At 45.1% G+C, this 17,582-nt stretch overlaps 1 protein-coding gene and 1 pseudogene across 1 annotated transcript in view; one reads left to right on the plus strand and one right to left on the minus strand.

Moving 5' to 3' along the window:
• ADAM17 (ADAM metallopeptidase domain 17) overlaps nt 1–16,864 on the plus strand; it is a 443,735-nt gene extending 426,871 nt beyond the window's left edge. The window contains exon 20 of the transcript XR_012655481.1: nt 16,846–16,864. The gene's annotated coding sequence lies outside the window, so the exon portion shown is untranslated. The remainder of the gene's footprint in view (nt 1–16,845) is intronic.
• Nucleotides 1,316–1,445, minus strand: LOC142046640 (U4 spliceosomal RNA; annotated as a pseudogene).
• Nucleotides 16,865–17,582: the final 718 nt, after the last annotated feature.

Below are 17,582 nucleotides of genomic sequence, written 5' to 3' on the forward strand. Positions count from 1 at the left end.
TCTTGATAACACTGAAGAATCTCTTGATCATGCAACCTTGAACTCTAAATTAATCTTGAAGGCAGAACGGCAACAAACGTACCCCTCCGACTCGCTCTGAAGGTCCGAACTGCTCGTAAGATAAACTTCTGGATAGGCAACAGGGGGCAGTCGACACAGCGTAGAATATGCAAGTGGAAAAGGATCCCCGAGACGTTCGAGGACAGTTTCTGCTTCACGTGTCCACATCTGATTCACACGGGTGCGATGCAGTTCAATGCAAATATCTCCTCATTGAACCTTACGGGAGATAGCAGAATTCATCGCTGTATGGTGAGACAATCTCTTTTATCAGAGCTCCGTTAAAAGGAACAGGAAATGCCAAAGCCTTTGAAAATAAACTAAGGATACACAGCGTGCGTGACACTAACGGCAGCAGACATCAACACGATGGTCCTATGGGTAGGCTCTGAGGGAGGGGGTAATGAGGACTACAGCTACCAGTCTCCACAGCGGTCTCTGAAAACTATTTGCATTTTTGGCTGCGCGCCCAATGTCTGCAGCGTAATACACGGTGTCTTGCGTGGTTCACGGAACAGCTCGTCAGTTTTTTCCCCCCTCCAGCACGGTAAAAAAAGTGAAATAAATAATTCCTTGAGTACTGTAAATGTCACCCTCTGTGTACTGAATGCTGCTGGCAGACGCGATGCTGCTGCGGTGAAGAGCAGTATCCGCTCCTCTGCCCCTCCCCAGGGGTAGACGGCCGCCCAGTGAGTGCTCCTGGCTGAGTGTGGCCGGGGGCTCCGGGGTGAAAATGGGAATGACTCCCTTTTTCTGACAGTGGATGGTACAGAACGCCTGGTAACTGTCTTCATCTTATCACCTGGGGGCTGAGCTTCATCAGACCCCTTCCTCTCTCTGCGTAAAAAAGATTCTGAACTGCATGGACTGTCATAGCCCATGGTGGCTCCCTCCCCCTCATTTGATCTCAGTAACTACTCTGTGATTCTTATTCATGCATTCTTCATAACATCATGCCAACAATGGGTGGGGGGGCACTGCTGTGGTAGCCAGGTAGGTGGGAAGCAACGGTTGCGTTACTTGCAGCGGCTCCCTCTGTGAATACTGATACGGAGCAGCTGCGCTGTGCTACACTGATTTTAATACACTGTATCCTATTCTTGTCTGGACTGACTCTATTTTATTAACCGTAAAGGGCAGGATTGACTCAGTCCCAAGTGAGTTAATCCCCATTTTCCTTTCAAAAATTTACACAGGGTTATTATCCGTTCTGTCCCATTTACTGGTGAGTGTAACAAAAAGAGGGAGATGGTAACAGTTTCTGCTGTCTACAGTAGTACTGTACCATCTACCACCAGGAAGGGGGAGAGGAGCGGATTTTCAAGTAGCAATAATCACACCTCAGATTAACTTCATTGGTTATGATACTGCCACTGTGCAAAGCTGTAATGCTCTTCAGTGCTGCAGATTCGCCTCTATCAGTAGCATTCAGTACAAAGAGGGTGACATTGTAAGTACTCAAGGATTGCTTTATTTAACTGTCATTTCTCGTGCTGGGGTAGGGGAAAGAAACTGAATAGCTGTTCCGTGAACCATAAAAGACACCGTGTTGTAAGCTACAGACACTGGGCGCTAAGCCAAGAATGCAAATAGTTTTACGAGACTGCTGAGGACTGTGGGATAGCGGGAGTCCTCAGCACCCCCTTTCCGTCCTCCATGATCCCCGGCCCCTGATGCTAATGTTAATGGTCACGGGGGGTTCTGGGTAAATGTCGTCAGTCATTCCTTGCTCCGGGAAAAAAACATCAGCAGACAGTCCTTTCGCACATTTTTCTCCTGGATTGCCCTTGCAGAAACAATAGCACGGCAGCACTAGAGACCGTCGGCTTTTTGTTTTTCCCGTCACCATTTGTGTACTAGATGCCGTGGAGACAGAGGCGACACTCGAGCGCTACACACCAGCATTCAATTGCTTTTGCAATGATAGCAGAGATGGTTACCAGTCGTTCTGTACCGTCTACTGCCAGAGAAAACTGGCAATGACATGACGGTTATCTCTCCTTCTCTGAACTGTCCGCTGCTATCATGAGTGCCCCTGGCTAAAATCAGCCGGGGGCGCAACGCAAAAGCAAACTTGGGATTGACTCACTGGCCACTGAGTCAATCCTCCCTTATGCTGTCTAAAAATAGAGTCAGTCCTGACTACAAGAAGAGTCAAAGCAGCAGAGAATCCTGTGGCACCTTATAGACTAACAGACGTCTGTTAGTCTATAAGGTGCCACAGGATTCTCTGCTGCTTTTACAGATCCAGACTAACACGGCTACTCCTCTGAAGGAAGAGTCAAGTGTATTAGAAGAGCGCAGCTACTCCGTGGCTGTATTAACAGGGGTTCCCCGGGCAAGAACCGCAACCATTGCTTCACTTCTCTCTCCCAACCCTCGCAGCTACCGTGGCAGGGCCACCCCCCATTTCTGTCATGCAGTCGTGAGGAATACAAGAATAAGAAATAGACTTATTCGTGACATAAACCGGGGGGGGGGGGGGCACTGGAGGCAGGCAGTCGTGGCTATGACAGTCCAGGCAGGACATACTCAATTTTTAGAAACCAGAAGGGAGCGATTGACTCTGCCCCAAGTGAGCCACTCCCAATTTGGGTTTCAGAACCATTGTCACAGGGGCACTCATGATAGCATCGGACACTAAACTGTGATGCACTGGCCAGGTAAACAGGAAAAAGCCTGAATCCCCGCGAACTTTTGAATCCATTTCCTGATTGTCCACCGTGAGGGTCAGCACACACACAGGTGACCACACAGAGCTCATTTGCACTCGTCACAATGCAGTCTCCTGATAATCGAAGAAGAGCGCCAGCTTGGACCACACAGGAGGTTCTGGATCTGATCGCTATCTGGGTGAGGACTCAGTGCTCACAGCACTGCGTTCCAAAAACGATGAAATGAAAAAGTTTTTGAAAGAATTTCAAAGTCTATGGCTGATAAAGGGCACAGCAGAGACTCCCTTCAGTGCCGAGTGAAAGTGAAGGAACTTAGACAGGGTTACCAGAAAGCCAGAGAAGCAAACGGAAGGTCAGGCTCTGAGCCGAAAACATGCCGCTTCTATGCTGAACTACATGCAATTTTGGGGTTCAGCGCTACCAGTGCCCCACCCCTGTCCGTGGATTCAGACTTTGGGATTGAAATATCAAGTGTTTCTGAGGATGTAGCCGAGGGGGAAGATGGAGACGAATTTGAGGATGAAGATGACCGTGGTGATAGCACACAGCAGTCCGTAAAACCCAACAGCCAGGATCTTTTTGAGACCCAAGAATTACAGTCCCTGCGCTCCCAAGCGAGAAGCCCAGACAGTGAAGCCATGGAAGCGACCTCCGGTAAGTGTCCCTTCATTCTGTACCAAACACGGATTAAAACAAGACGGTTTTTTTTAGATCGCATTGACCAGGGCTTTTGCTGCAGTCGCAGCCATTACTGTTACAGGAAAATTTCGTTAACATGTCTGGGGATGGAGCGAAAATCCTCCAAATTAATCTCCATGAATCGATCGTGGAGGAACTCAAAAAACCTTATGCTATATGAGAACATTTCTGGCCAAGACAGCCTTCTCCGGTCCCCCATAGTAGGTAACTTTTCAACGCCATGCATTTTGCAAGACATTTGGTACTGCAGGCATTGAAGGCATTGCACTGAAGGCATTGCATAAACAAACGATCTGCCTCCTGCGGTGCTATTGTCAGGAGAGAGATATCATCCATTGTTACCTTGTAGAACATCAGGAATGTAAATAGGGGGCAGACATGGCGATTTTGCTACTGGCCAGAGCGGGGGGATGGGAGGAGGGATAGCGACGAGTTTTCAGCGTCTGGCAAGCAGGATTCTTCCCTGCTACCAGCAACGCGCTGCGGGGGGTGATGTAGGGTGATCACTAGCAGCGATCGTATATGATAGGAGCCATGCGCTGTTGGTGGATGTGAAAGAGGGGGTTTGGGCTTTGCAGGTTCCTCTTAACAGGAGCAAGGCATCATATAGATCACTGTGTATATGAACGGCGGAGAAGTCAAAATTTTAAAGCCTCACTTACCATCGCCGCGTGGACGTACGGTTGGCCGTACCTGCGTCTGTGTGTGTGCCACACCAGTCACACAGACACTGAATATTAAACGATACAAAATGCGACCTTGTATAGAGATCACATGTGCTCTGTAAGGTGGATAGTGTTCTATGTGAAAGAGTACTATCATTGCTCTGTAAAAGGTATCTTTCCACATACTTATCACCCTGGTTTGCCTTCCCCATGCAGCTGCACATTTCTCTGAAGTCCCTATGCCATCACGAGGCGTGCTGTGATACGGCGGAGGAAGAAGAAGACGCGAGATGAAATGTTCACAGAAATTATTGAAGTAACACGCAATGAGAGGGATAAACAGAATGATTGGAAGGATGTGGTAGCAAAGTACAGGAAAGATGCCAGTGAACGATCTGAGAGGGCTAGGCAGGAAGACCAGCGTTGGAGAGAAGCAACGCTGGATCTGCTGCGTTCTCAAACTGAAATCCTCCAACGCATGGTGCATCTTCAGGAAGAGCAGCACAGTAGCAGAGTGCCGCTGCAGCCCCTGTATAACCTCCCTGCAAGCCCACGTCCCATATCTCCCTCACCCAGACGTGTAAGAACGCGTGGGGAAGGCTTTCTGCACCCGCCTACTCCTCCACACCCCTGCAGAGTTCAAGGAAAAGGCTGTAATTACGCTACAATGTGCTTAATAGCCTTTCCCTTCCCCCTCCTTCCAAAGCACAGCAGCCAGGGACACCTTCCTAATTCTCTGCCTTTTTTATAGTTCCTTTGTAATACAGAATACATCGAAAGGGGGAGGGTGGGTTGCTTACAGGGAAATCTAGTAAGGAAAAACTCATGATTTTTAACAGATGCATAATTACTTTTAATGAATAATAAATGATTTTTAAACGATACAGAATTTATTTCCTTCGCCAACCTGTAATGAAAAGGGGGAGGGTGGGTTGCTTACACTGAATAAGTCCATCAAGTGCGGAGGGTTCATCAAAGGGGAAGCAAACAGAGTCACACCGTACCCTGGGCCGTGCTGAAACTCGTTTTCAAGGCTTCTCTGATGCGCAGCGCCTCCAGGTGTGCTCTTCTAATCGCCCTGGTCTCTGGCTGCTCGTACTCAGCGGCCAGGTGATTTGCCTCAGCCTCCCACCCAGCCATAAATGTCTCCCCCTTAGTCTCACAAAGATTGTGGAGCACACAGCAAGCAGCAATAGCAAGCGGGACATTGGTTTGGCTGAGGTCTGAGCGAGTAAGTAATGATCGCCAGCGACCCTTTAAACGGCCAAATGCACATTCTACCACCATCCGGCACTTGCTCAGCCTGTAGTTGAACAGCTCCTGACCACTGTCCAGGCTGCCAGTGTATGGCTTCATGAGCCATGGCATCTCAAGGGTAGGCTGGGTCCCCAGGATAACTATAGGCATTTGAACATTCCAACAGTTATTTTCTGTCTGGGAAGTAATTCTTGCTGCAGCCGTTTAAACAGACTAGTGCCTAGACGCGAGACGTCATAACCTTCCTGGCCATCCCACGTGGATGGGGTGAAACGTCCTGTGTGGTCACCAGTGCTTGCAGCCATTGAAAAGTACCCCTTGCGGTTCACGTACTGGGTGCCCTGTTGTTCTGGCCAAGATAGGATATGGGTTCCATCTATGGCCCACACAGTTCGGAAAACCCATTGCGACAAAGCCATCCACTATCCCTGCACGTTTCCAGAGTCACAACCTTTCGAGCAGCAGCTTATGATTGCTTTGGCTATTGCATCACTGCAGCCCCCAGTAGATTGCCACTCCAAATTGATTCCGACTCACGGTAGCTGTCTGCATGCAGACTTCCAGAGGGCTATTGACTCGCTTCTCCACTGTGAGGGCTGCTCTATGTTTGTATTACGGCGTTCAGGGCAGGGAAAGCATGTCACAAGTTATAGAAAGTGCTCTTACGCATGCAAAAGTTTCGCAGCCACTGCGAATCGTCCCACACCGTCAAAACAATCGGCCACCAGTCTGTGCTTGTTTCCCTCCCAATTCGGCGTCATGGTAGTAATGCCCCGTTAATAGCAGTAGCTCCAAAAACGCTGGCCAGCGGTTTATGGAGAATTCTGCCTCCATCTCGTCATCGCTGTCCTCACCGCTCAGCAATAGCTGCCTCCTCCTTCCTTCTGCCTTTGCAGTTCATTGTTCAGTATAGTCAGACGAGAGTACCCAGGTGTTACCAACGATCAGAATACGGGTGATCTCAGCACTCAGGTCCATATTGCTTCTATGCGTTTGCTCAATGCACTCGCGCGAAAAGGTGCCAAGGGTTGTCTGCTGCCTTCACAAAGGAGGGTGAAGCTGTACCCAGCCACCGGGCAAGTTTTTCGCCCATCAGCACTTTGCTCAAACACGGAAGTGGAACTATGGATAGCTGAGACACTACCCACAGTGCACCGCTCTGAAATCGATGGTAGCCTTGCCGAGTTATCACTATCGAATTTAGCGCTACTCCTCTCGTTTGGGAGGAGTTCCGAAATCGATTTAAGGAGGCGGTTAACTCGATATTAATGACGATGACGTGTGAACGGATACAGCGTTAAATCGGTATATCGGCCATTAAACCGATTTAAAGTCGCAGTGTAGACCTGGCCTATGAGAGCAGCTAAGAGGGCCAGAGGCAGTGAGACTGTGAGTACTGCTAAGCAAAGTTCTCTGGCTTAGGTGTGCTGGGTAGTCATACACCCTAGTGGAATACATCTCTGCCACCACCCGAAAAACTCTATTTATACAGATTTAATAAATTGGACCCTCGGAAGGGGAATATTACTTTAAGTACTTTTGGCTGTGAACAAGTTACTTTTGAGAAGCAAGAGGGACTGATGATGGTGTGCCTGAAAAGCCATGAGGGTTTGTGCTCTGGGGTGGCAACCATGTCACATATTTTTTAAATATTTTCTTAGAATACTAATCTATTATGTAACCTATAACTGCTCTGATGGATATGTAGAACATCTCACAAAGACAATGCAGCACCACTTTATACAATATATTTTGAGGTTTCATTTGAAACTGATATTTTCTTTGTTTTAAAATAGTTTGGCTCTAAATCAATCAGATCCACTAAAGATGATAACCCATACATTTACCAGCACAAAAGCTATATACATCTGCTTTGTTGCTATTCTATCTCACTAAACTGAAAGGTGATGTCACAATGAAGTTATACAGCAGTGCCTCTTGGTGGCAAAAATAAATTCTGCAGCTATTTAATTATTACTCCTACAATAGATTTATTGGTTGCCTATTTAAGGGTCATGTTAAATATTTTTTTTATTTTTCGCCTCTGATTCTAAAATCAACTCCACAATATATATACAGTGCTAACTTCTATAATTTATAATTCATGTTTATTCTTCTCATAGCAACTGCTCTGGTAGCTTCTTATGTATTTAAAATTATTCCAGGACTTTAATTACTGTCCCTGAGTGACATTCTGAAAATTTCATATTCTGGCCTGAATTTTTTTCCTACTTGTTCTTAGCTTAGGGAGAACTTTTTAAAATTTGATCAAAATCTGCTCCTCCACTTTTGACTTATGAAATATGAGACACTCTTCCCACATTAAATACATTAAAAATGCTTTTGCTTACACGTAACTCAAATAGATGATTTATAGAATTTGAAAGTTGAAGTTCTCTCAACACCACCAGAACTTCAAGCCAGCAAGATTAGCTGAGACTCAAGCAGAAGCCTTTCAATGGTTGAATTTCAAGTCTGTTGGCACTGGGATACCAGCAGAGATATACAAAGCAGCAGGTCCAACAGCACTAGCAGCATTCCACAGCGTGATCATCAGCATCTGGGAGGATGAAAACATACCACAGGACCTCCGCAATGCTACTATTGTCTCTCTTTTCAAGAACAAAGGCAGCAAAGCAGAATGTGGAAATTATAGAGGCATATCCCTCCTCTCCATTGGAGGGAAATCATCGCCCGCTTCATCTTGAACCACCTAATAGCCAGTATTTCCGAGCAAATCTACCTGAAAGTCAATTGTGGTTTTCGACCTGGCCGGATCACAGTTGACATGGGTTTTGCTGTCAGACAATACAAGAGAGTGCATGAACAGAACTTGCACCTGTATGCTGTCTTCATTAGATCGACAAAGGCATTGATACCGCAACAGAGAAGCCCCCTTTGGACTATTCTAACACGACTTGGCTGCCCAAGAAATTGTCCAATTAATTGCCTTTTTCATGACAGCATGAACGGCGAAGTATGTCTATGGGCCACATCTGCCCCCTTCAACATCATCAACGGCATGAAACAAGGATGTGCTCTGGCTCCTGTTATTTAACTTGTTCTTTGCATGCGTCCTTAACTATGCAATGAAAGATCTGGATCAGGTATAATTTGAATACCGCACGATGATTCACTTTTTGACCTCTGTCGCTTGAATGCAAAGACTAAGACAGTGCAGAAACTCTTCTTGAGCACTCTTTGCTGAACACTGTGCCTTCATGGCTCACACTGAAAATATCTTCAGCACATTGTCAACAAGTTTGCCGAGGCTCGCGACTCTTCGGACTATATCAAGCCTCGGAAGACAGATTTCTCCATCAACCTGTACCTGGATCAAATGCTTTTGTCCTGAGTATCTCCACTGATTGGCACTCAGCTTAAAGTAGTGGAGAACTTTAATACCTGGTAGTGTCATATCCAGTGATGGATCACTGGATAATGAGATCAATGCATGAATATCCAAAGCAAGCCAGGCACTTGCTACTCTGCGTGTCAAAGTTTTAAACCACCACAACATCCGGATGTTCAACAAAACTGCTTGTGTACAGAGCTGCTGTTCTTCCATTCTTTTTGTACGGTGAAAACATGGCATCTAATAGCTCACATCAAGCAGCTAAGAGCATTCACATGGTTGCCTCCGCACATCATGAAGATCTGCTGGCAAGACAAAGTGCCCAATCTTGAGGTTTGAGGTGCACCAGATGACAGGCAGTCGAAATGATGATCATGAAGTCACAGCTACGTTGGACCGGTCATGTCAGCCGCATGGATGCCAATAGAATCCCCCGCCAGCTTCTGTATGGTGAGCTCTCCCAGGGCATCCGGCATATAGGTCGTCCACGAAAATGTTACAAGGACACCATCAAAGCCAATCTGCAGTATAGCAATATCTAACCCAGGGACCTTGAGGAAGCCACCAGCAACAGAACACAGTGGCGTTCAACAGTTAGAAGTACCTGCATCGCCTTTGAGGAAGACCGCTGCTGGTGTCTCCAAGAGGCACATGAACGATGTCACAGAACACCGGCAGCGCACAACCCACTGACTGCGAACTTCCCATGCACCATCTGCAGCAAAATGTGCACCTCTAGAATTGGCTTGTATAGCCATCAGAGGGCACATCATGAGACCAACAATAGATGATTTGCTCATATTTGTCATCATCGGATCAATGGACTACCAAGAAGATGAATAAATGTATAGGCTTGATTATAATCTCATATGTGTGGGTACGTGCTGCCATGTATTAGCATCACCTGCTATTGTGATTTTTCAAAGAGTGTGCTGCAGCAGCATACACTCAAAACAGTGATTAGAAGTATCATACTGGAGCTATTTAATGAAGTGAAGCAAGTTTGCATTTTTTCACTTAATTCACTTAAGCTTAATTTAGCAATTTAACAATGAATGCTTGACAACAACAACAACAAAAAATAAAGTGAGGTTGTTTTAATCACACTTCTGTCTGAAAACATCTTATCAACTGTTTTCTAATATCTAAGATTTCTATAATTAACACAATTAGAGCAAAAATAAAAATCTCGTTTCAGTTTTACTTTGTGCTTTTGACAACTTTTTGGGTTGTCAGTTTCACTTACCTATGTATTGTCAATCAGTTCCTACTTTTGTTTGTGTAGATCTTTCACACAGAGCAAGTAAGGAGAGAAAAATATTTTAAGAAAATCTGATTCTAACATACAACAATTAGCAGGGGGGTTGAGTGACCTGTGCAGTACCTGAAAATACTTTTAATTCATTTTTTTAAACTGACTAGATTTCAGCCTGATAGTGTCCTTTAAAAGTAATAGAGATCAGTTAAAAACAATAGGAACTGGCATGACTTACCAAGCAGAAATGCAAACGAATTTGAGAGAAATTAGTTATTTTTATGTGAAAGCCAGAAATGGAGTCCAGACAGAATAGAAAGTACATTGATTTAAGATGGGTTTTTGTTTTGGATTAAAAAATATTTAATGCAGCACTCTTGACAAAACTTTGCAAAATAAATAGCATTCTCACTGTATGACACTTATTTTATTAGAGAAACAAGATGGCTGAGGTAATATCTTTTATTGGACCAACTTCTGTTGGCAAAAGGTACAAGCTTTTGAGCTACACTGAGCTCTGACCTAAAGAAGAGCTCTGTGTAAGCTTGAAAGCTTGTCTCTTGGCTTTCACCATCAGAGTCCAGTACAAGATATTACATCACCCGTCTTGTCTTTCTAATATCCTGGGCCCAATACAGCTACAGCAACACAGCCCACATTTATTTGGTTAGCAATGTCAAGTGTGGGTTGCTGGCTGGCCTTTAAGGAGAGTTGGGCTCAGCCTTGCCTTTGATGGATCAACTGCTACCCCACAGCTGACCCTGATGGGCTGGAGATCAGATGTCTTGGGTCAATTATTAGACCCAGCTGGGAAGGAATCAGGTGATTTCCATAAAGGGCTGGGAGAGCTTAGCTGGGGAGGAGTGCTATTTCCTGTGAATGGTCCTGAGAGGAGAAGGCGATGGCAAGGTGAGGGTTTGGCTCCTGTGGCAGGCTCCACAGAGGGCCAAACACCAGGCAGATGGCCTAGTGGTAGACTTGGAATAACGATCCCCCAGACAGAGGACAAGACTCAGGGAGGAAGCCAGGAGGATCAGGAGTCAGAAACTTGGATACGAAGCTCAAACCAGAGGGTCAGCACTTGAGAGAGCAACGTGGAAGACCCTTCTATTTTATGTTTCCATTGGCACTATTGCTCATCAGTAAGTTAAGATTATGTCACAGTTATTTTTAGTAAAAGTCACAGACAGGTTGCAAGCAAGCAACAAAAATTCACTGAAGCCCGTGACCTGTCCCTGACTTTTACTAAAAATAACTGTGACAAAATGGGGAGGGTGGAGGGTCCAGCACTCACTGCTGCTGTGGCTCCAGGGTCCACCAAGTGCCTGCAGCAGCACACAGATCAGGGTCCTGCCACTCGCAAAGTCCTGGGTCCCTCCCACCGCCTGCGGTGGCTGCAAGTTCCGGGGTCCACTCTGCCACCTGTGATGGCTGGGAGCTGTGGGGCCCCCCACCACAGCTCAGTGCTCTGGGGCCAGTGGCTGGGAGCTGCAAGAGCCTCCATTGCCCACAGCAGCTGAGAGCTGTGGGGTCCCTGCTGGTTGACAGCTCCAGCCCTGTTGCTTGTGGCTGAAGTGGAAAATGTAATGGAGATCTCTTGAAGTCATGGATTCCGTGACCTCCATGACTAGGGTTACCAGATAGCAACTGTGAAAAAACAGGACAGGGGGTGAGGGATAATAGGCGCCTATATTAGAAAAAGTCTCCAGAAACGGGACTGTCCCTTTAAAAATGGGACATCTGGTCACCTTATCCCGTGACATAATCTTAGCCTTACTCATCAGTGGCCTGCCTGAGATTGCTGAGATGTGCGCACTGTAGATATTGACGCTCCACAGAGGGCAAGAAAGCTTTGAATTTAGCTTAGACAGATAGAGAATATGGCTGTTTTAATTGAAAGGCCCCAATATCTGTGGAATTTCCCTACAAATCTCAGAGTATCCTTAAAAAGGCTAAGACTTCTGCCAAGAAACACTGCCTCTATGCTACTTGCTGGTTCATCCTAATTTCCTTCAGGATGAAGAAGAGACAGGATTTGAGTGCACTAAATACAGGGGATCTTTACTAAAGCTGTTGGGAATGCAGAGACAGTAGTTCTCCAGCTTCCAGACTAGGGAATCATCTTGTTCTACACAATAATCACACAGGATCTGTTTAAATCCTAGACCAGAGTAGGCATGGAGTAGATTAATCAATCCTATAAACAATAAATGTGTAATTAAATTAAATTCTATCTACCCTTACCTAAGAATAAAAACATATATACTGATAGAAATTTTTTACAAAATGTTTTAGTGGTATAATAAACCATAATGTCAATACCTCTGTCTCTGTGGAGTCAGTGATCTCTCATGATGAAGGTCTATACTCTATAGTAAGCCCTTTGGGGTCACTATCTTGTTGATGCCATAGTTTCTAGCACTGCTTGTCAACAGATGTCACCATCCTCCTCTTACTTGGCCAAAGGCTGCATCTGACCTCTGCTCTGAGGACTTTAATATGCAATACATTGTTAGTTAGACAATGTCAACTCCTCCAGGCAGTCATGAGTTAAGACTTTGACATGGGTGACTATATAAAGAAGTTTGAATGGTGTCATAAATTTTCCTTCTAGTACAGAATCACCACTGTCAACACAAAGTGGCAATGTTCAATATTTCAGATTAATGGTCTGTTGTATTTTAAGCCTATATAAATTATCAGTGTTACAAAGTGCTGTACTGTATCCTTAGGATGGAATATTTGGCAATTTGAAGCCATTTATTACTATGTTGAGCATAACCAACATGCTGGGTCCATACATGCTTTGGACTTTGCATCTTGAGTCTAAATAGATGTGGGTTTCCACAAAGTAATAAGTGAGAAAAGACTAGCTCTCTGTTCTATAATACCACGAAATCACATTGACTTCAATGGGATTGTACTGGAAAGATATTAAACAGCAGGGCGTGATTCTCTTCTCACACTTGTGAAAGCACTGACATCAGTGAAATTACTCTGGATTTACACCATTGAAAAAGAGGAATCAGGCCCTACTGTCTAGTGAAACAGACGGAGTGTGTAAAGTACAGAAAGCAAAATCAGAGCATAGGAAGACATGAGACTGAGAACCTAACAGTTTTTTAAAGTAGCAGTTTTGGTAGATCAAACTTTAATTAGTTGTATCCAATGACCAAGCTCCTGGAGCTTGTCTCGGCAAACTTCATGCACTTGCCTAGCAGGATGGAAAAACATGATTCCTCTGTGGATTAAACTAATGTCGCACTGCAGGGTGCTGATGTTTTGTTCATAAGAAACACTGTACTGTGCCCTTTTCTCAAGCAAGGCATCATGCTAACACAGAAGCTGATTATGCTGAATTATGTGTGCTCCTTTCTGATGCAAGCTACCATCTCCTAGCAATTCTGCAGACCTCATCTAATTGCAAAGGGGACACACGCAGACAGGAGTCTGACAAACAAACTGTTTTTTATCTACTTGATCACTCCATACCTCAATGAAGCTGTTTTATACAGAGATACAACTATCACAGAGACAAAGTGGGTGAGCTAATATCTTTTATGGGACCAACTTCTGTTGGTGAAAGAGAAGCTCTTAAACTACAAAGAGCTCTTCTTCACCTACCAACATGGCTACAACAACACAGCAAACACGCATGGATGCCATGGCAGTTTCACTTACAGATTTGTTTGGAGGGTCATAGCCTAAGAAGCCTTCCATTTTAGTCCTGCTTTTGTACTTTTCAGCTCTCGCCCTCACAGCCGCCATCCTTCCAGCTAAGAAAGGCTGGACTCCTTTCAGAAGCTTTAAGTCTAGACTCAATATCAGTCAGCCAGAGGGGTTTCCATCAAGTGACACTATTAGGTTGACCATATTTCCTAAAGTAAAAATGGAAGGGCCAGGGCTCGTCCAAATGACACACCAACCCCCTCCCCCCCTATGCGCAGTGCTCGCCCCAGCTGCCTCCAGGGCCGTCCTTACCCATACACAAAGTATGCAGCTGTGTATGGCACCAAATTTCCTGGTGCCTTTGCAGCTGCGTGCTGCTTCAGTTCCTGCTCTGGCTCTTCCCCAGGGCCCCAGGCTCTTCTCTGCCCCACCCCACCTTTTCCCTGCCCCCACCCTGCCCCTGCTCCCCTGAGGGCCTGCACTCACTGGTAAGTAGAGCAACCTGGCCCCAGCCTGTTCTGCTCCTCTAGCTCCCAGCTGCACCACCAGCGAGTGCTGCGGGGGGGCAGTTCCTCCCTCTCCCCAAGTCTGGGAGCCAGGGGAGCAGAGCAGGCTGGGGCTGGGACACTCCACTTCCAGCCCCCCATCCCACAGAAGCCTGGGGCAAGTCCCCACACATCCCCCCAGGGAGGTCTGGGGCCAGCCCCCCCCACTCCCCACTGAGGAGGCCTGGGGGCGGGGGGGGGGCTGCGTAGGGCACCAAGATAGTTAGGGACGGCCCTGGCTGCCTCCCAACCTGCTGCCCAGAGCTGGGGATGAGTGCCTGAGCCCCGTGCTGCCCATAGCTGAGGCTGAGCACTAGGAATGTAAAATGTTAACCTGTTAACCAGTAAGCATTAACCTTACTGGTTAACCTGCCTTAACTATTAACCCCCAACCCCAGCGGCCCTGTATAAGCCTGAAGTTTAGAACTGAAAACAAATACTTAATAGACTGCATAGTTAACCTGTGGAACTCTCTGCCACATGATATCACGGAGTCCAAGACATTAGTAGAATTGAAAAAGAATTAGACATTTATGATCTGGCCTGTGAGCTTGGGCAAATCACTGCATCTTTCTGTAGCTCACTTTCTAAATGGGGATAATGATACTTACCCTCCTCTGTAAAATGTTTGAAATCTAAACATAGAAGCCACAATATATGACTTACACATTATTCTCAACGCAAGCACAGGGTTGTATTCTAAGGGTAACAGGAAAGGAAGCTACAGAAAGTCTCCAGTCCTAGGCGGGGAAATAGGAACATGTGGTCTCTCTTCTCTTACCACATTCCTTGAATGTTGTGACAGGAATGTTTCAGACCTTCACTATCGCCAGATGGCTCACTTTGTCCAGCACAACTGCCACTCAAATATCAGATAAGGAAACAGAACTGACTTCTTCAATTGGCCCCTCAGTTTGTTCCAGTAACAGGCAGAAAACTTGATTTACTAATGTGCTGTCTTAGGTTTCAATGATCAGCACACATTACTGTGCAAAGCTTAAAAACAGTAACTTAGCTTTGGAAAGTCACAAAGTGCAACAAACCTACCCCTTTACTCGGGTGAGGTTTGTCACATTCTTCTGTACCTGGTATGGACTGGCTATAGAGCACCAGATGTGGTCATCATAAGATCCTTTAATGCTCTGCCAGGCATGGCTGAGGTTCATTTAAAAAAGTTATTTTACACACAGTGATATATAGTGGCTGAACAATATGATACAGCTTATTACATCTCCCTCTTAAAGTTACACATTCCTACCATTAACAAAATTTACACTATCACACTATCTTTGAAGCTAAGTACAGATCAATCTGTTACGTGTCTCTGAATTGTACTGGTTTTCTAATTACATGACTCGAATGCACAACAACTTGGTTATCTGGCTGTCCATTAGTTGCAATTAGGGTGACCAGATGTCCCGATTTTATAGGGACAGTCACGATATTTGGGGCTTTTTCTTATAGCACCCATTACCCTCCACCCCCGTCCCAATTTTTCACACTTGCTATCTGGTCGCCCTAGTTGCAACAACTGGCTATGGTTGGTTTGGAATCCCCAAATTGTCATCTTCTTGTTCTGCATCTGACATCTCTAAAGAGTTTGATATATTGGTTGTTCTGAGGAAGAAACTGTAGATGTTGATGGTTTCTGTTGAACTCTCCGCTGTTAGTCTCAATCACAAATGATCTGGGTGCTGAATTCGTTTTCACAGGAGCTGGAGTTGTCCATCCTTTTTCTCCATCCAATTTGATATGAACAGAGTCACCAGGTTCTAGACCTGGAAGTTCTCTGAGTAATGTTTCTAAAAGTGTTCTTGAGCTCTTTTAGCTGTTTCGTCCAATTTGGCTCTCTCTTCGTGTCTGGCCACTTTGGAAATACGCTCTTTTCCAAAGTAGGAACAGTAGTTCTGAATTCTTCCCATAAGGAGTTGTATTGGACCATATCCAGTAGCTGCTATTGGTGTTGATCTGTAACTCAGAATAGTAAGGACTGGAACTTCCTGCTGTAGAATTTTCTTGGTTGTCTAAACAGCTCTTTCAGCCTCTCAGTTGGCTTGTGGATAATGTGGGCTTATTGTTTGGATGACTTAAATTCTGCTGCAGTGAATTGTGGTTCATTGCTCATCACTAGTTGTTCTGAAATACTGAAGTGAGCAGAAGTGTACTTCAGTTTCTCAATGAAACTGAGACATTATGTTTTTCGAGTACATTATTTCTATGTACCTGGAAAACACTTCACAACAACCAGGTTATGATGTCTTCTGAATTCACATAAATCTGCAGCTAGTCTCTTCCAAGATTTGTATTATAGAAGTGTTGTTATTAAAGGTTCTTTGTGTTATGTAGGTCTGTTAGTTCTGCAATTTCTACATGCAGATACTTTATTCTTTATGTCTTTACTGATGCCTGGCCACCACACTGACTGGTTGGCTCATTCACAGTATTTAGTTAATCCGCAATGTCCTTCATGGATGAGATTTATGATTTCTCATCTAATTTTGTCTGGAATTATGATGCAATTGCCTTTAATCATGAGTCTATTTGGCTCACTAAATTGTCCATGCACTGCAAAAAAGTCTCTTGTCCCTTCCTTAGCGACCTTGAGATACTTGGGCCAGATGTTCCATTGTAACTTAGAACTTCCTGAGGTTGCATGTCTCTTGAGGTTGCTTTTTGTAGTTGGAGTAATCTCTTTTTGGACACTGGTCTGAACATGTCCACGGCATCCACAGTGCCTTTATGTCATCTTTGACCAAACAGGTTGCTGAACGCAATGCTGGGCTCTGTGACAGAATGTCTGCTACTACCCAATTTTTCCGAAGAACATGTATTTAGCAATTGGGTTTAATCACATTAACATTATCAATAGATATTGGCCTCTGAGTGGTGCTGGATGCAGGTCTTTTCTGTCAATGAGGGTTAAAAGTGGTTTATGGTCTATCAGTGTAAACAAATCCAGTCCGCACAGATATCTGTAACAGTTCTCACATGCTCATACACTTGCCAGGCACTCCTTTTCAATCTGCGCATATTATTTTTCTGCTTCTGTAAGCATGAGAGAACAAAATGCAACTGGTTTCCACTCAGAGCCATATTGTTGCAACAATACACCACCACCTAGGCTACAGCTGCTTGCATTCACACTGACAGTTATGAGTTTGTTCACATCATAGTACTTGAAAACTGGAGCTGTTGAGATCATTTCTTTTAGCTTTTGAAAGCAGTTTCTTGAGTTGGCCCCCATAATGAATATGTGTTTGTCATAAACAGATAGCTAAGGCTTAATGTTTCTTTTACCTGTAAAGGGTTAACAAAGGGAACCAAACACCTGACCAGAGGACCAATCAGGAAACCGGATTTTTCAAAGCTCAGGGAGGGAAGTTTTTGGGTGTGTGTTCTTTG

This window comes from Chelonoidis abingdonii, chromosome 3 (assembly GCF_003597395.2).
Source record: "Chelonoidis abingdonii isolate Lonesome George chromosome 3, CheloAbing_2.0, whole genome shotgun sequence".
Lineage (NCBI taxonomy): Eukaryota > Metazoa > Chordata > Testudines > Testudinidae > Chelonoidis > Chelonoidis abingdonii.